Below are 17,178 nucleotides of genomic sequence, written 5' to 3'. Positions count from 1 at the left end.
ATCGTTTTGGGTTATGCTGGTTCCTGAATACTGGCTCTGGAAGTACCGTCAATAACCGTAAACTCTAAGCTGAAACTTTCTTCGATATCTCATGGAATGTTCAATCGATTGTCACACGTTAAGATTCAAATTCGATCTGATTTGCAGATTCGACATTACAGGGTATTGAGTGATTAAAATCACAAATTGCCGCTTAAAACGACGGTCATTAAAATAATGTTATGAGAACTTAAACACCGAAGAATATTCATGCAAAAAACTCATGCGGATTCATAAAAAAAGGTATCATCTCACTGCTAGGTAGATTAAACACGTTTTTTTATATTTTGTTCAAAAAAGACGTTGCTGGTAAAACTTTTGAAGCACTCAACCGATTCCGCTAATTTATAGATATTTTGTCATGTCTGCAGTTTTTAAAAAAAAGTATGAGAACGATTTTTCCTAATATTATGAGATTCTGAGAGATCGTTCGTTTGCTAAATAGTAACACAATTACTAACAATACACCGCCGGTGGTTTTGTCTCCAATGTTATAAAAAGGTCAGCTCAGTTGGTAAAAGTATTGTGTGGCCACAATCAGAGGACTTGTTACCATTGTATATAAATTGGTTTTCGTTGAAAAATTCGTTGTAAAATGTACACACCAAAAAATTTGAATTTTACAGGTGACTTAATCTCTCATACAATGTAATTCATGAAAACCTGATGGAAAATTAAATTTGCAATGACTTAATGTTAGATTAGCATGAATTTTACTGGGTTCGACTGTAATTTTCATTCGGATAGTAGCTGCGACTGTATGAATTAAAATGCACATTTTATCAGCCAAGTAGATATGTGCTTCTGTGTCTCAGTCGGTCAACGGACGTACTTTGTGGTCCAATGATTCTAGGCTCTAGTCGCGCCGGTCGCCATCAATATTCACTTTTTTATTTCGATGAATTTTATGTCATGGAAATTTTAGACACAATAGTAAATGTTCTTGCACGTAAAATTTCGTGAACTGCAACGCTCCATTCAAATAACAGGGTTTTTTCGAAGCGTGTATGAGTTGGCAAGTATTTGCCAGCTACGGATGAAAAATAACAGCTTAACACATGGATCAATAAGTCCCGAGACTAACAATGGAAACAATTTTTTTTTATTCATCAACATAATCACCTTTTAGGGTGATACAATGGTTCCAACGTTTTTCCAAATTTTCAATACCATGTTTATAAAAAAAATTATCTTTCGCTTCAAAATAAGCTTCAGTTTCAGCGATGACCTCCTCATTTGAGCCAAATCTTTTTCTCTGGCGCATTTTTTAAGATCAGCAAAGAGCCAGTAGTCACTGGGGGCTAAATCTGGCGATAATGGGGGGTGAGGAAGCAGATCAAAGCCCAATTTGTTCAATTTCACCATTGTTTTCATCGACTTGTGGCAGGGTGCATTGCAGCAATCGCGGCACCCACTTGGAAAAAACCTTTTCATGCTCAATTTTTCATGAAGGATAGTAAATACACTTCCATATGATATCTGTGTCATCTCAGCAATCTCACGGAGCTTCACTTTACGATCTTTCATTATAATTTTTGTCACTTCACTCACATTTTACATTAAACAAACTACAAAACGACTTTACTCCAACCTCGACAACTAAGCTGTTTCAGGTCGGATCGACTTAAAATTTTGACCCGTTTCAAGCAAAGGTTAGTACTCTAGAAAGACGTGGTTACTGGTTTACTACGAGCGCCATCTCTGCTTTAGTTTCGGGACTTATTGATCCATGTGTTATGAGGTAATGAATTCGGTTCTATTCGAGGAAAAGTATCTGAAAAACACATGTTTCCAATCATAAAATTTTACAACATGCCTGTAAAAATTTAGTTAGATTTGACTAGCTGCCACTATACTGCCCATACTCGCATATAAGTCCCATATCGATTTTCTCCAATATTGAGTTAGCTTGAGGAATGAATACTATCCTCAATATTTTCTCAGAAATTGCAATAAAAGTTGAGGGTTTGTTCAGTAAAATGTGGAAAAATTACCAACTCATGTCTGTCCCATATGCAAAGTACCCGTATGTCAGTCCCATTCAGTGCAAATTTCAATAATTTCATTTGTTGCAATATTGGAATAGCAAAGGTGTATTACCGATATTTCATGTAATAATACCATAATTTAGCATTAGGTAGCACAATAAATCAAAAAGTTCGAAAATAAAATTTTAATCGTATTTTTCTCGACATGCCGATTTTCCATATGGGACTGATATGCAAGTATGGGCAGTATAGTTGAGAGAGAATTGGACTTCAGTGGTACCGTGATAACCGTGTTTATTTCATCTCAAAGGAAATAAATCCAGTTCACTTGTCCACAATTTCGACCGATTGAAATATACAATTCGTGTGTTCTTCAATATTTTCGGGTCACTACATCGATTGATATTCATAGAATCTTCTATTTATCACTTCGAAACATATTCAAGTCGACTCGGTGATGTCCCTGGTATAAAGCACCCGTATTTTACCCTAGGACACTTCTTTGTAGGAATTCTGTATCACATTACAGACTGAGCGAATATTCTACAGGTGATTGGAGGGTTCTCAATTCCTTTTTTCTCGGATTCTAATTTTAGCCTGCAGTTCGTTGCTTTTCGGTCAGCTCTTCGTAATATGACAATATTACCTATCGCAGAAGCATTACCTCATCCCAAGATTTCCCGTCAATCAAGACCAGACAGATGGAAAAAATATCGCTCTGCCACCAAAGCCGTTTTTCCAGTTGCAATTTCCCACGGGCGGCACGGCGGGTGGCGAAAGTAAGTGTAAATCACACGACGTGGGAAATAGAGAATGAAAACAAAAACAAACAACGCAAAAATCGGTACAGTCGCCAGCTCGAAGAATGGGGAAAACCGGCTCGGTTAGAAATCTCATTCATAATCAACACAGCAGGGAAACGAGATCGAGAGTGATGCCGCACTGATGATCGAAGTGCAAAGAGAAAATTGAATGAAGACTAAAGAGGGAATTGTGGTCATGCGGGAATCATACTAACTTGATCGCTTCAATTATAATTGATTTATTTAGCTACAAATCTATGGTGCCGCAATTTCTGCGTTTCTGAAGTGCCGCAAACAGTAAGCTTGAACGCGGTTTTCATTAATGGAGGTGGTAGTTGATGTACGGGCTACAATCGGAAACGAAGTTGACTCTACGACGTAACTATTCGCAGTGAGGGAGGATCCGGTGCCTGTGGAAACGGATTAATCTTTTCCAAGATTCACAGAAGCGGTCCACGTTGATGTCATTCACCGGATTCGCTAACGGATGGTCATCTGCAATGGTTTACTGAACCAGCCGCTATCAATAACTCCGGAGTACTTTTTTCAATCCAACAATCGAAAAGTAAAGTAACACACGAACAGATGTAGAAATCTCCAAACCACTTTCTACGTGTTTACACACCAAAGCCTTATCCTTCTCAGTCACTGGATCAGAGGGGCAATGTTTAATAGGCTCACGCACATTGTCGAACAAGGCCTTCAATCAGTCGACGATGATGTTGGTATGGGCGAAAACCTGATACCCGCATTTATCAGTGCTGATCGATTGAAATGTAAACGTTTCATCACGCTTTTCAAGACGCCGTTGGTTGGAGATTTTCCGAGAAAGGTTGAATCACCGGGTAGACCGTATGACGGCTGCCAACCACAAAAGTGAAGCGTTAATTTGATGAATGAAACTTTTCTGCCCGTACCAGTGACATCGCTCGTAGTCGTTAACTGCTTAGTTAGTATCTTGTGAGTACCATTGATTATATCTCTTTGCGCGAGATTGTTGACTAAAGCGATGGCGCTAGGGTTAGGCTATTCTTTGAAACCAACAACCAACGTTCAACAATTTATTTGGATCGCAATTCTTACCGGTTTGTAGGAACCTGTCGCTTTTACTGTATTGGAATCCGGATCTTGATTCCGAAATTTCCAAAATGACACGTTAAAACTTCAATTTGGAGGGTTTGACGATTGCTTAGAAAGTTAGTCGCTTCTTATTTTTGTTTGAAACATCCGAAGATAATTGTAAAAGGTTTGTCTAGCGGTTCAATTTTGCTAAGCAGTGACTCGACTATCGCAAGACCGCTGATCTCCCGAAACTATAAATTGACACTGGCACGAATGCACTAACCAACAGAAACGAGCTGCGACTTTCCAAAGCTAATCATAGTAGAGATATCCGGTACAGTTTATTCATCGCACCGAGTCATGCGATTCACAATCAGTCATTTCTGCGGTATCTCTGCCAAGCGAAAGAAATTAATAATCATAACGAGTTCAAAAGCACACGCGATGAATTAAAATCACACATGTTGACTGCCGTTAATTGTCAGTGAATAGTTCGGTCTCCGGCTTGATCGACTTAACGGAAGACCCGAAAGGGAACGGTCGACTTTTCCTGCACTCCGTTCCAAGACCGACCGCAGAATGGGCTGTCAAGCTGCTAGCCGAGCGAAAAATCGCAGCAAACAGCATAATTGGATATATGAGCGAAGCTTTGTATACACAAAAGGCTCAAATCGGTTTGCATTTTCGCTTGGGCTCACATGCCATTCAAAAGTGACTCAGGTGTTTCAAAATGGCACCGCGTGGCCGCGTGGCAACGTGATGGGGAGGGAAGAAAGCCCAACTGGTTGTAAATTTCGAGGAAATTCAATTCAAGCTCGGCTTCGGCCCGCAAGGGAGGTTGACGGCGTGCTGCACGCAAAAATTTGCCATCTCAGCTGACTCATTTGGTTGAAAGAAGTTTTTTTATTAAACAAGAAACATTTACATTGACTTCATTTCCGTGCATTTCCGCGAAAGCCGAAATTGTCTTTTTGGAGTATGTATTTAGGGCTTATTATGCATTTGAGGTTGCAAATTACACCGTTCGGAAGAAAGTGTGCCAGTTTCAATTCGAAACACGGACACGCAGTGCAACGGATACATTGGAGATTTTGTGTTTGTTGTTCTTTTTTTCATTACTGTTCTTCTAACAATGAATCTTTTCTACCATCAAATTGTCAACGTAGAGATAGGGTTAGGGATAATACAACTGTCATGGCTTGAGTTTCACTGTGAGCAGCGAAGTACTTGTTTCACATTTCAACAATTTTCTAGTATCTGTGTGTCGCATTTTAATAGCTGAATGTATGTGGCAGATTCCAATCTTCGAAAATACAACAAACTAGAGATGGACAATCCGTTCGCAAACGGGTCAAAAGAGCTAGTTCTTCTATAAGAATTAGTGAACAAAAGATCTTTATGATTGTAGGTACAAATACATGCCAAAAAGTATTCAATATATTGAACTTGTTTACTACAAAATAAAATGTATGGCTCTTATATTTTTATCGGAGAAACATACAAAATTTCAGAAGAACGATAGAACGGTTCAACAGAACTAGTTCATTTTGTAGAAGTATCAAGTTCATGGCGGTTCTTTTGACGAACGACATGTATAAACGAAAAGTGTATTCCACTCATTTCCATATCCGGTATTACAGTGCGAATAGTGAAAAATTTCAATTTCATTAGTATTTTTTCACAAGCGATAGCGAAACGAGGTGCACATTTGTATAAATCTTACTGCTAACCTCATCTAGTTGGTAGATTTTGTTAGTTAGTGAATATATAAAACTACTTTAGGACTACTAGTCCTCGGTTTTCGCTTCCGAAAGCACCGATAATAATAAATAAAATCTCCAAAAGCGGAACTCACTTCGATTTTTCAGCAACGGTTAAGCCGATTTTCACGAATCATGATTCAAATTAAAGCTCTCATTGTCTTTACATATACTGTACAATTTCATCAAGATCCGACTTCCGGTTCCGAAATTATAGGGCGATGGGTGTCAAAACATTCCAAATGACGATGCAAAACTAGTACGCGACGGTACGAGAGGCTATGCTCCGTTCGCAGCGTGCTTTGTTCAATTTCGTATAGCGTGCTGGGTTGCTATATTAAAATTTATTTTTTCAGGTTAAACAAATTTAAATTTCTAATTCTTTTATTCAATTTGTACCTACTTGTTAGTGTTATCACAATGCTTTTCTATAAAAGTACATTTATTGCCTTTCTCATATAGAAAGTTTATGCAATCTCTTGAAAAATTGACTAGTGAAAATTGGCCCAGAGGGCTAAGTGTTCTATATCATTCGACACAGTTCATCAAGCTGAGCAATGTATGTGTCTGTGTATGTATGTGTGTGAGTATGTGTCAAATAATGTCACTCATAAAATAAAACCTGTTTTAATCCACCTAGTGGTGTAATTATGCCTTTCTCATATCAATCGTACTATCTTACATAGTACTGTGATATTTTTGAAAGAATAACTGATATCGGTTTTTTTGACCGTCTACTGATGAAAGCTATCAATTGGAAAAGATTTGAGGTCGAATTAGAAAAAAAATTTACGGTTTTTCGCCCTTTTCACTGATGGTATCAATTTTTTACCACATTTTACCCTATTTTTCCGGATCCGGAAGTCGTTAAATAAACGTTAAATACACACACACACACACACACACACACACACACACACACACACACACACACACACACACACACACACACACACACACACACACACACACACACACACACACACACACACACACACACACACACACACACACACACACACACACACACACACACACACACACACACACACACACACACACACACACACACACACACACACACACACACACACACACACACACACAGATAGACAGACAGACATTTTGCGTACTCGACGAACTGAGTCGAATGGTATATGAAACTCGGTCCTCCGGGCCTCGGTTCAAAAGTCGGATTTCACAGTGATTGCATCACCTTTCTATATGAGAAAGGCAAAAATCTCATAGTGCCATAGGTTGCTACTGAATTTCACACCGTCATTTAGAGCAACGATGCAATAAAGGGTAAAAATCTACATTTGACTTAAAACTTATTCAATTTGTAGGCTATATTAGTTGCTTACTAAATCAACCGACTTCGGCTATACTGGTTCCAAGTTCCCGGTTCCAGAAGTACCGGAAATAGTGGTCAAAAAGTTTAAAATGAGACTCACTCAATTTTCTCAGAGATGATTTGTTCGACTTCCACAAATAGGCTCAAATAAAAGTATCTATAGCCTCACAGGTTGCTGTATAGTTTCATCCGAATCCGACTCTCGGTTCCAGAACTATAGGGTAAAGTGTGTTTAATCATTTAGTGCGATGAAGCAAAATAACGAAAAATTCTTATTAACTTAACTTAACTGTTTACAAATTGAAAAGGTTATGATAGTTTATACCCAAAGAAAGAAACAGATTTTCGTGTGTTCTGTTTGTTTGAAAAAAAAAAAAATTTTTTGCTTATAACAATATTTTCGTGAATAACTCAGAACATAATTGGAACAAATTATTTTAACGAAATATTATACATACACCAATTTACGAAATCTTTCATTTATATTTGAATATAATCAATGATACTGACTATATTTGTATTAATAATAACAATCATGCCAGTTTATTCATACATCCTTCCAAGTAGTTACTGTTAAAATTCTGAATATTTTATTCTAACATTTGTTCGTATTTCCATTACAGCATTCAAACTTCATGATACAACGGTAAGTAGTAAAATTTCAATGTAAAATTATATAAAGCAGAAACAATAGTTTACATGTGTCTTCGAATTGCAATCAATTTTAAAAATTATCTGCATTATTTAACCTAGGTGATAACAAAATTGTTACAAACCTTGATAAGTAAATATCAATATTATATCTCAATTTGTTAGAAATTTAGTACGACTTTTCAGTTATTATGGCCTATTTTTTGGGGGGAAAGGCTATACCGTGCAAATCTAAAAATAGATTTCGCGAAGTAAGATGAAATTGCATACCTTTAGGCGATTTGATTTGCCATAAAAAAATCATGCACAGTTAAACGACTGATTCCGAACCGGGAAATTTTGAGTTGCCAACATACTCTACGATTGCATCGGGACATGAGCACCAAATGAGGTTGAAACGATATATTGGCATTGTTATAATAACTAGTGTAAGTCCATATTGCTACAAAAATAATCTATCGCTCTCCACAAAAGGGAATGACAAAAGGGCTATTTCAGAACTATGAGCAAGTTTTTTTGGTACTGAAGAATAGTTTTAAATGACCGGAAATGACTAAATTCTGTGAAACAAAACTACCTTATAGAATCTGAGGAAATTAACTAATGAATGATAGTTTTTTTCTTCTTTACACCAAAAGGGCCGACTTTTAAATAACATTCCAATCAGTTCGCTCGTTCAGTTGAGGTAGTGAATTGTCTGTAAGTGTATGTGTGTCGATTGGCGGGTATATTTTATTAACATGTGCACTTAATTTTCCCGGAGATGGCTGAATCGATTTTCGTAAATTTAGATTAGAAATAGATTAGAATTCGTTTGAAAGACAATGAAAATCAGAACTGTATATAACATCGATTCGAACAGCAAGTTTTTATGATTGATGATCAACCAATTGCCTATTAGTCACATTAGTTGGCGGTATCCGCAGCCAGAAGCCCCGCAAATAATGTTCAAAAACCATCAAAACTGAACTTTCATTCCGGTTTGATTGTTTGATATCTACCTAGATTGACTCACAGAAAAATTATTCAAATGGAAGGTCTCATAATTCGGGTCGGTTGTTTTAAACTCAACATTGCAAATTCTAAATCCCACCTCACGGTTCCGGTTTGGAAGTAATCAAAATACTACGAAATGAGATTATCATAAATTTATCAGATATGGATATATTGAACTTTTCAAATCGAGTCAAATCGTTTTTGTTTGATTCATGAATGTAAAAATGATCATGCAATGATATAGATGACAACGGGCAAAATGCGATATCTGCAATTTGTAGATCTTAATAATTGATGACCTAACCAACTCATATCGATTTTACTGATTTTGGATCCGAAAATTGTGAAAATGATTCGATATTCCTTCACTTTGCTTTAGACCATGATGATATCATCAGCGCCACCAGTGAACATTTTTCAATGTAATATTAACAAAGATTTTTATTTAGAAGTACGTAAAAAATCATCACATCAACATAGTATAAAGTACAGCAAGAACTAAAGATAAATCGATACGAATTTTTTTATGAATTTTTTTCCTCCATTTCCAGTACATCCGGGGTTTGGTAAAACTAAAGTCGCTATTTCCAATCTGCAACTAAAAGAACTTATAATTCGAATAAGTATAGAGCTAAGTTTAGATTTTGGTTTGGAGCCCAGTATATATTTTGTTTTTCGTTTATTGCAACGTCACCGATAAAATTGAAAAATTCAAGCATTCATTTGACTCCAAGCTTTTGAAAATCATATCTGAGGAAACATTGCAGAATTCAGTGAACTGTGTCGAATGCTATATAACTTTTTTTCCAATATTTATTAATCGAGTTTTAAAGCTTTTGCCTTACCTTCCTTTGTTCGTAAGAGAAAAAGCGCAAAAACATCTTAAAAAATATTTAATTTCAATTTGAAATTAATGTTTGAATAAAAACTTTCACAATTTAAGTAGGAATTACTTAGGAACGTTCTCAAATTTAAAATTTAGGCCATCATTCCAAAATCTAATATCAAATTGTTGTTTTCAAAAGCATCTTCAGGTACGTGAAATTGGAAAAAATGTTTTCTTTATTGAAGCATAGCATTTTTTGGGTTAAAAGTCAAAAACATGATCGACAAAAGTGTTTGAACTCTCTTTTTCTTAATTCTCTAGCATAGTGTTACCTGGAATATAACGGCCCTTAATATAATATCTGGGTTAGCTATAATCCTAATAAAATCTGAATATTTGCTTCTGACTTGGAATCATATTTATAACATAATGATATATAAATATTAAAATCATATATAATTCTGATAGAATCCTGTTATGCTATGTTGATTGGGATGCTGTTAATAGGATCGATTTTATCCCCCAGCTAATGTCCCGGGTTGGCGGTTCAATGCATAGGACGCTGTTCTTACAAGCCAGTTGTCGTATGTTTGAGTCCCGGTCTGGAAGGATTCTTAGCGTCAGTAGAATCCATAGTTCTAGCCATGCAATGATTCTTCTGTATGCTAAGAATCGGTCAAGAACATCTACCAAAATGGTAGGATTGCGCTTATTCCTTTTCCAATTCCACTGAGCGGGCGCTGTTGAGCTCAATTAAGATGAAAGCACGAGATTTTGTTCGAACTGAAGAATTATAGCCATCTTATGTTGTAGCCTTGGAGGTTTAATGAAAGTACTGCCAAGCATCGGTTAATGAACTTTTCAACTTATTGAATCATCAATTACAGGTCATTATGTACGTACAAATTTAGAACAGATAACAGATACAAAATTATTTAAAAAATAGTGCACTGTGATCCGAAACGGGAAATTAGCGTGACTAAAATATTTTCACTATATTAAATATTAGTTTTTTGTAGTTGGTGTCTTCACAAATGTTGTTTGTAATCAAATGGCGCTCCTTTTGATGTAAAAAAAATACTAGGTGGTTGTTATTTAGATTGAAAACTGAAATCTAATTTTCTTAATTGAACTCAAAAACGATTTCATTGTACAATAAAGTTGTAGGAAACTTTTTTTTTAGCAACTTTGCTGAAAAAAGCATCTTTTCAGCTTTCCATTTGATCGAGTTACATCAATTTTCCCAAGTAAACGTATGGTGGTTCCTGGAAAATCACTTTATTTGTTCTAACTTTTTTTGTGAAAGTTGTTTTTAAAAGAGTTGTTATTGCGCATAATTTTACTGAACTGAGATTGTTCATATGGGCTACCAGTAAAACGTTATGATTGTTTTTTCATCAAAAACTAGTCAACCTTCAAATACCAATATTCATTAGATGCCAGAGCGATAAAAATGTATCCTGAAAGGTCATAATATAAGTAAAAACTTAAGAGAAAATTGGAGGGGTGTTTTTTTTACCTCATTTAAATTAATCATAAAAATACCTTCAAAAAGCTCAAAAACATTGCATAACTCTTAAATATCTTAACGTATCAACATACTTCCTTCAGCAAAATAATAGTATCAAATTAGACCTACAAGTGTTCCATACATTGTCTATTCAAGAAATGAAAACACAAAAACTACAGCCGAAAATAGATTTTTTGCTGAACAATTTCAATTCATTTATTACCTCCATAGAACGTTTCAAAAAAAAAGTTAGAACAAATAAAGTGATTTTTCCGGAACCACCCTACTTTTACTTGGGAAAATTGACGTAACTCGATCAAATGGAAAGCTAGAAAGATGCTATTTTCAGCAAAGTTGCTCAAAAAAAAGTTTCCTACAACTTTATTGTACAAAGAAATCGTTTTTGTGTTAAATTAAGAAAATTAGATTTCAGTTTTCAATCTATATAAGAACCAAACTAGTAATTTTTTACACCAAAAGGAGCGCCATTTGATTACAAACAACTTTTGTGAAGACACCTACTACCAAAAAACTAATATTTAATAGTCAAAACATTTTTGTCACGCTAATTTCCCGTTTCGAACCACTGTGCAGTGTAAAACGTAAATTTACTACACGTTGAAAATAAGAAACTCATTACTGCTACTCGACTGTACGCGGCGTACCATTCAAAACATTCAAACTTCGTTCCTGAACAATACCAACGTTCTCCTCTCTATTACATCAATTTCATTCCCATGTCGATCAAAACACATAAGAATTCAATCGCAATAAAATAAAAATAAAATTCCTGAACCAGAAGTGACAGCCATTTGATCTTCGAGCTTGATTCACAACCCAAGAGTAGCTTTCAAACAAATTTTTTTTAAATCGGTTCTGCCATCTCCGAGAAAATTGTGCGAAGAGATAAATTTAAAAAAGTGCACACACTCCGGGGTCTTCGGAGTTCCAATCAAAAGTAAGTTTCTCCAGCAATTGTATGACCTTTCTATAGAGAAAGGAACAAAGAGTCGTGTCGATTGTTTCAGTAGTTTTGCAACATTTTCGAAACCAAAACATTCTGACTATAGCTCCTTACTAAATTGAGTGAGACACGATAGAATATCCTTCAATTTCAGCTACCCATACACAGATTCAACCATGTATGAAGAACCAAAACCCGGATACGTAGTTGCGTCAATGGCCAGAATACTGCAATGATGCTTGGAAAAATAGACATTTTGACATTTTCAGATTCAAATCTGTTGTCTTAGAGCAAGTTTGCAAGTTGCATCAGTAACTGGCGTATTTAGATGCATCCCAAGAACGAATGTTGTGCTTTATCGAGTTGACAGTGATAAATCTGGACCTTTCATTCATGGTACCAGCTCAAGCCAACTCATCCGAGATGATAGTAGACAATTTTAAGCATCCGAATTTTCAACAGAGGGTGAAATCCAAACTGCATCATCCATCCTCCTGCCTTTAAATTTTGGATACTTGAGTGAAATACGTTGCCTTACAAAAAGCTTTCTGCTTTGCAAAACCAACAAACAACCCGTAATCATCAATGTTCAAGAAAGATAAGAATTATTATGTAGGATAGCATACTTCGCTTGGCAGCGTGATGAACCAGCACTATAATCAACTAAGTATTGTATGATAGCAAATACATAGAAATGAACTTCCTATTGATGGCTTTAGCTCCACTGGAATTCATATAATATGAAGAATATGAAATCATCACTCGGCGAAGTCCGGTTATACGACAAATATACCGAAAAATGGACATATTTTCTGTATATGCCTTCAATTAGTGAGACTAACTGTAACACGGAGTTTTGAGCTCCACGAGGGCAAAGCCCGCAAATGTTTCGTTTACGACTGCATTTTGTAAGCTCCTGCAATCATTCAGTCTTCGGCACGGAAATATATCTTGACTTACGAGCTCCCGCTTTAGTGGCCTTTTACGACATGGAACATGAAATCAGTGGATCAATTCTTGGGTGAAATAATTTTTCACGGTTGTCGACTTATACAACCGAGACAGGTAGATCCTAGTGTTATTATTAGCCAACTGAGAATGCAGAAACCGGCGAAAAACATTGAGTGTATTGTATTGTATTGGTGTATTGTTGCGAAAAGAAATTGCCCATATTCAAATGTGAGAACGAGTGTAGAATGTAGGTCATCATTTACCTTTATCATGTTGATATTTCTTGATTATGATGTAACACATTACTGGCTAGTATAATACCTGTAACTTGAAGTGCTTTCAATTGGCAATCTCTCGGTTAGCTTAGTAATTAAATCTAACGCCTAGGCTAGTTTACTACCGCATTACCTAATACGATTGCTACCAAACACAGTACTGCATTTAATTACAATCGCAGTGATGTTAAATGTCACTCGATGGCCTAACAGCTATACTGAACGCATATACGCACTACTAGCAGTAAGTGTCCTTCACTGCTCTTCTACACTCTTTGGCTTCTCAGCACTCTGATGTATAGGAAAGCTACTTGAAATAGCCTCACTGACACCGGATCGCCTTCGCGGTATTCGTAAGACGACGGTAAAACAGTTAACCACTTTAACAAATAGACACTTTCCAAGCGATGCCGGGATGTTGGATTGCCCCAACCAAACTAATCGCCGGTAAACTTTTCTTCCGCCTTAGTCTCCAGGAGACCAAACCTTGCCTCGTGATTTCCTTTGCATATGCTTATAACCAACCGACCGGAAATTTTATGCATATGAAATGAGTCGAACTCACTGATTGCAAACTATCACACCAAAGAGCTCTGGTTTATTTTTGCCGCTAATAAATCACGATGGCACACGTGGTCTGTTTAGGTGCATAATTTAATTTTCTACAATTACGACAATTAGCTGGAGCTTGTTTGGTGTAAGAAAAAAGTAGCAGCACGCACTGTGTCACTGTGTTTTACGACTGTTCCAAAGATATAAGTCTGTCTTGGTCAACTGGATCTACAATGTTGTTACAAAATAACCGTCAAGCAAACGGCATCGTTTGTGGTTTATGGTAACTTCACATTAAATTGCTGTTTTATAAACCTAATCAGACCACACTTACACGAGACGACAAAATACAAGAGGCAAAAGTGCTAAAAGCCAGATGACGAAGGTTGCAGTAAGATCGTGTAATAATTCTCTATATGCTAAAATTCACTCGCAAAGTCAATCGAAAAAGATGATCTAGACCCACGCGAGATGTAATACAAAACAGTTGATAACTGAGCATTTTTGAGCAACTTACATTTCATAAAGCAGTTTCTTCATCTTGATACACATATATATTTTCACAATAGCATCAACAAATCTCAGTGACTTTCAATAGTGGCTTTTTATTTTATTACTTTGTTTTCGCCCCAGTTGCTGCCGCCAATGTAGCAGCTGCTAGTCAATGCAAGATACATGGTACCAAGTTTTCTGAATGCTCCAGCGATTATCTTATACTGCTTGTATAGGCATTGGTATTGCGACAATTTCGGCTAATTGGGGTTGCAGCAAAGTGGCTTCTGTGTGCACTGATTACTGCTTCTTGGATTAAGATTCGCTACGAAACAATTGTGCCATAAATTTAAAAACAGATTTTCTGTACTGATAGTACAATTTTCAAAATGCAGTTGAGGTAATTTATTTATTATACCCATTCATTTTTAAATATAATTCAAACGCAAAACTAAGCGGTACTTATTCATTATGATTAATAATTAAAAAAAAATTATGACTATACTGCATTATACTTTCATTTTAGTTTCTCATGTTTCTCACATAAATATTCTTCGATGTTTTTAGTATTCATGAAATTATTTTAACGACCGTTGTTTTAAATGATCATTTGAACCATGTAATTTCGGAACTGCAAGTCTGATCAAAAAGAGAAGTTGTATGAACCCATAAAATTATTCCGCTAAATTCGTTGTGAACCGGAATTCGAAAATCTGTGTAGCCGAAATCAGTTCTATTCACCAAAGGGATTGTAAACCATTTCATTTGTTTCGAAATTTTTTAAAATGAATGTAGCCTTTGAGAAATTGTAGCGCGTTCCATATATAATTTTTGGCTTCATTCCAGGATCGAAACCGAACACCGGTAAAACTGAAATAAGTTTATTTGGGCAACGACTATAAAAAAAGCAAACCCGATAAACCCGATTAATTTATGTGAAATTAACATTTTTCCACTAATCACCCATTACCTCCTGAACCGGAAGTCGGGCCTGATTGAAAAACAATAAGTTTTATGGGATTTTAAGACCTTTCATTTGAATATTAAGGAGTGTATCGATAAGTAGTTAGCAACATTCAAACAGTTATTACTCTGAAATGGCTTAATTTTTTGCGGTGACATGTTTGTTTACATGTCAATAACAGCTGCGCAATCGTTTCAATGATGAGTCGAATTGATCCGGAAACACGAAAGAAAATTCTGCACACTTGGTGCTCAAAAAGTGGTGTCACGTACAACGAAATTGCAAAACGGGTGAAAGTGCACCACACCAGTGTCAAAAATATTATCGAGAAGTTCGGTAAGACCCTTTCCATGAAGGATTTGCCCCGATCCGGTAGGAAAACGGATCCCAGCCAGCCCGGCCGGGACTTAAAAGTGGTTGAGTACATCAGGAAAAACCCATCGGCGACGACGAGGGATTTGGCCAAGCAGTTCAACACCAGCATCGGGATGATTCAACGGATCAAAGTTCGGAACTCCCTGAAAACGTACAAGAAACAGAAGGTGCCGGAAAAGTCCCTAGTACAGCAAGTTCAGGCCAAAACAAGAGCGCGAAAACTGTATAACCGGATTCTACAGAATAAAGACGGATGCATCCTGATCGACGACGAAACCTACGCCAAGGAAGACTCTCAAGCGGTGCCCGGACCGCAATATTATACGAAATCGATGTACCAGGACCTGGACGACGCTGACACCACGGTGGCGATGGAAAAGTTTTGGCAGAAGGTGTTGGTCTGGCAAGCAATTTGTACCTGTAGTTTACGGTCGTCGATTTTCTTCACGAAGGGCACAATTAACGCCAAGGTGTACGAGAAATAATGTTTGAAGAAGAGAATGCTGCCACTGTACAGAAAGCATTAGGCTCCTCCTCTCTTCTGGTCGGATTTGGCTTCAGCCCACTACGCCAACTCCGTTCTACAGTGGTTGTCAAAAAATAATGTACAATTCGTGGAAAAGGACATCAACCCACCGACCTGCCCGGATCTTCGGCCAATTGAAAGGTATTGGGCAATTGTCAAGCGGCACTTTCGGAAGGAAGGTACAGTGTCCCAAAACATGCAGGAGTTAAAAAAAACTGGACAGCTACCACCAGGAAAGTCACACAAGTAACTGTGCAGAATTTAATGAAGAATGTCAAGTCCAAAGTGCGAGCGTTTCACAGAAATTAGGATTTTCTTCAATATAATCAGTGAAATGCTTAAAAATGTAATTTTTCTACAATATATCGAAAACTGATGTCAAAATATGTTTCTTTTCGCTTTTTTATTCAATAATCAATGTTGCTAACTACTTTTCGATACACTCCTTAGATGAAGGAAATCGGTTCAGCTATCTATGAGAAAAATGAGTGTCATTAACAGTGCAGTGAAACTTCATTCAATTCAGTTGAAACCGAATGTGAAACACACTGACGATCTCTCTACTATAGTAATCTTCACACTCTGACACACACAAAGTTCGCTGACGTACCGAACCAGCAGCATTCAGTTCTTCAATCGATTCGGTTTATGTAAACATTTGAATTAGTTCAAGATAATAGATGAAATACAAACCTGTTAGCTGAAATATCAATTACAGAATACACAAAAATTGATAGTATCCTCCTTCAGGTTTAATTTTTAATATTTTACTCCATTTATAATACTATTCATTCGAACTTGCTCACTATCAACGGCGAAGACAATGAAGCAGCTAGATTACTTGGTACTTGAAACTGAGCAAGCAAAACTTCTAATGACTTGGTACGATTAACTAATGATGAATTCTGGGAGCTTCACTTGAAAATTGCAGTCATATAATAATATAAGTCATATCAATTTGTATCGATATGCTGACGTTCAGTGGCCGTAAATCTCACTTTCTTCTGATATCATTCGATTGAAAATGAAATTTTACCACACTGGCCATTATTTTAATTTCGTTTCACATATCATCCTGTAGTTCCGGAAC

At 36.6% G+C, this 17,178-nt stretch overlaps 1 protein-coding gene across 1 annotated transcript in view; it reads left to right on the top strand.

The window, feature by feature from the left end:
* LOC131427712 (rho GTPase-activating protein conundrum) overlaps window positions 1–17,178 on the top strand; it is a 203,399-nt gene that overhangs the window by 65,809 nt on the left and 120,412 nt on the right. Inside the window, exon 2 of the mRNA XM_058591150.1 lies at window positions 7,630–7,652. The gene's annotated coding sequence lies outside the window, so the exon portion shown is untranslated. The remainder of the gene's footprint in view (window positions 1–7,629; window positions 7,653–17,178) is intronic.

Source organism: Malaya genurostris, chromosome 2 (assembly GCF_030247185.1).
Source record: "Malaya genurostris strain Urasoe2022 chromosome 2, Malgen_1.1, whole genome shotgun sequence".
NCBI classification, from domain to species: Eukaryota; Metazoa; Arthropoda; class Insecta; order Diptera; family Culicidae; genus Malaya; species Malaya genurostris.
The sequence above is the reverse complement of the archived record's forward strand: the minus strand, read 5'-3'. Positions and strand labels throughout refer to the sequence as shown.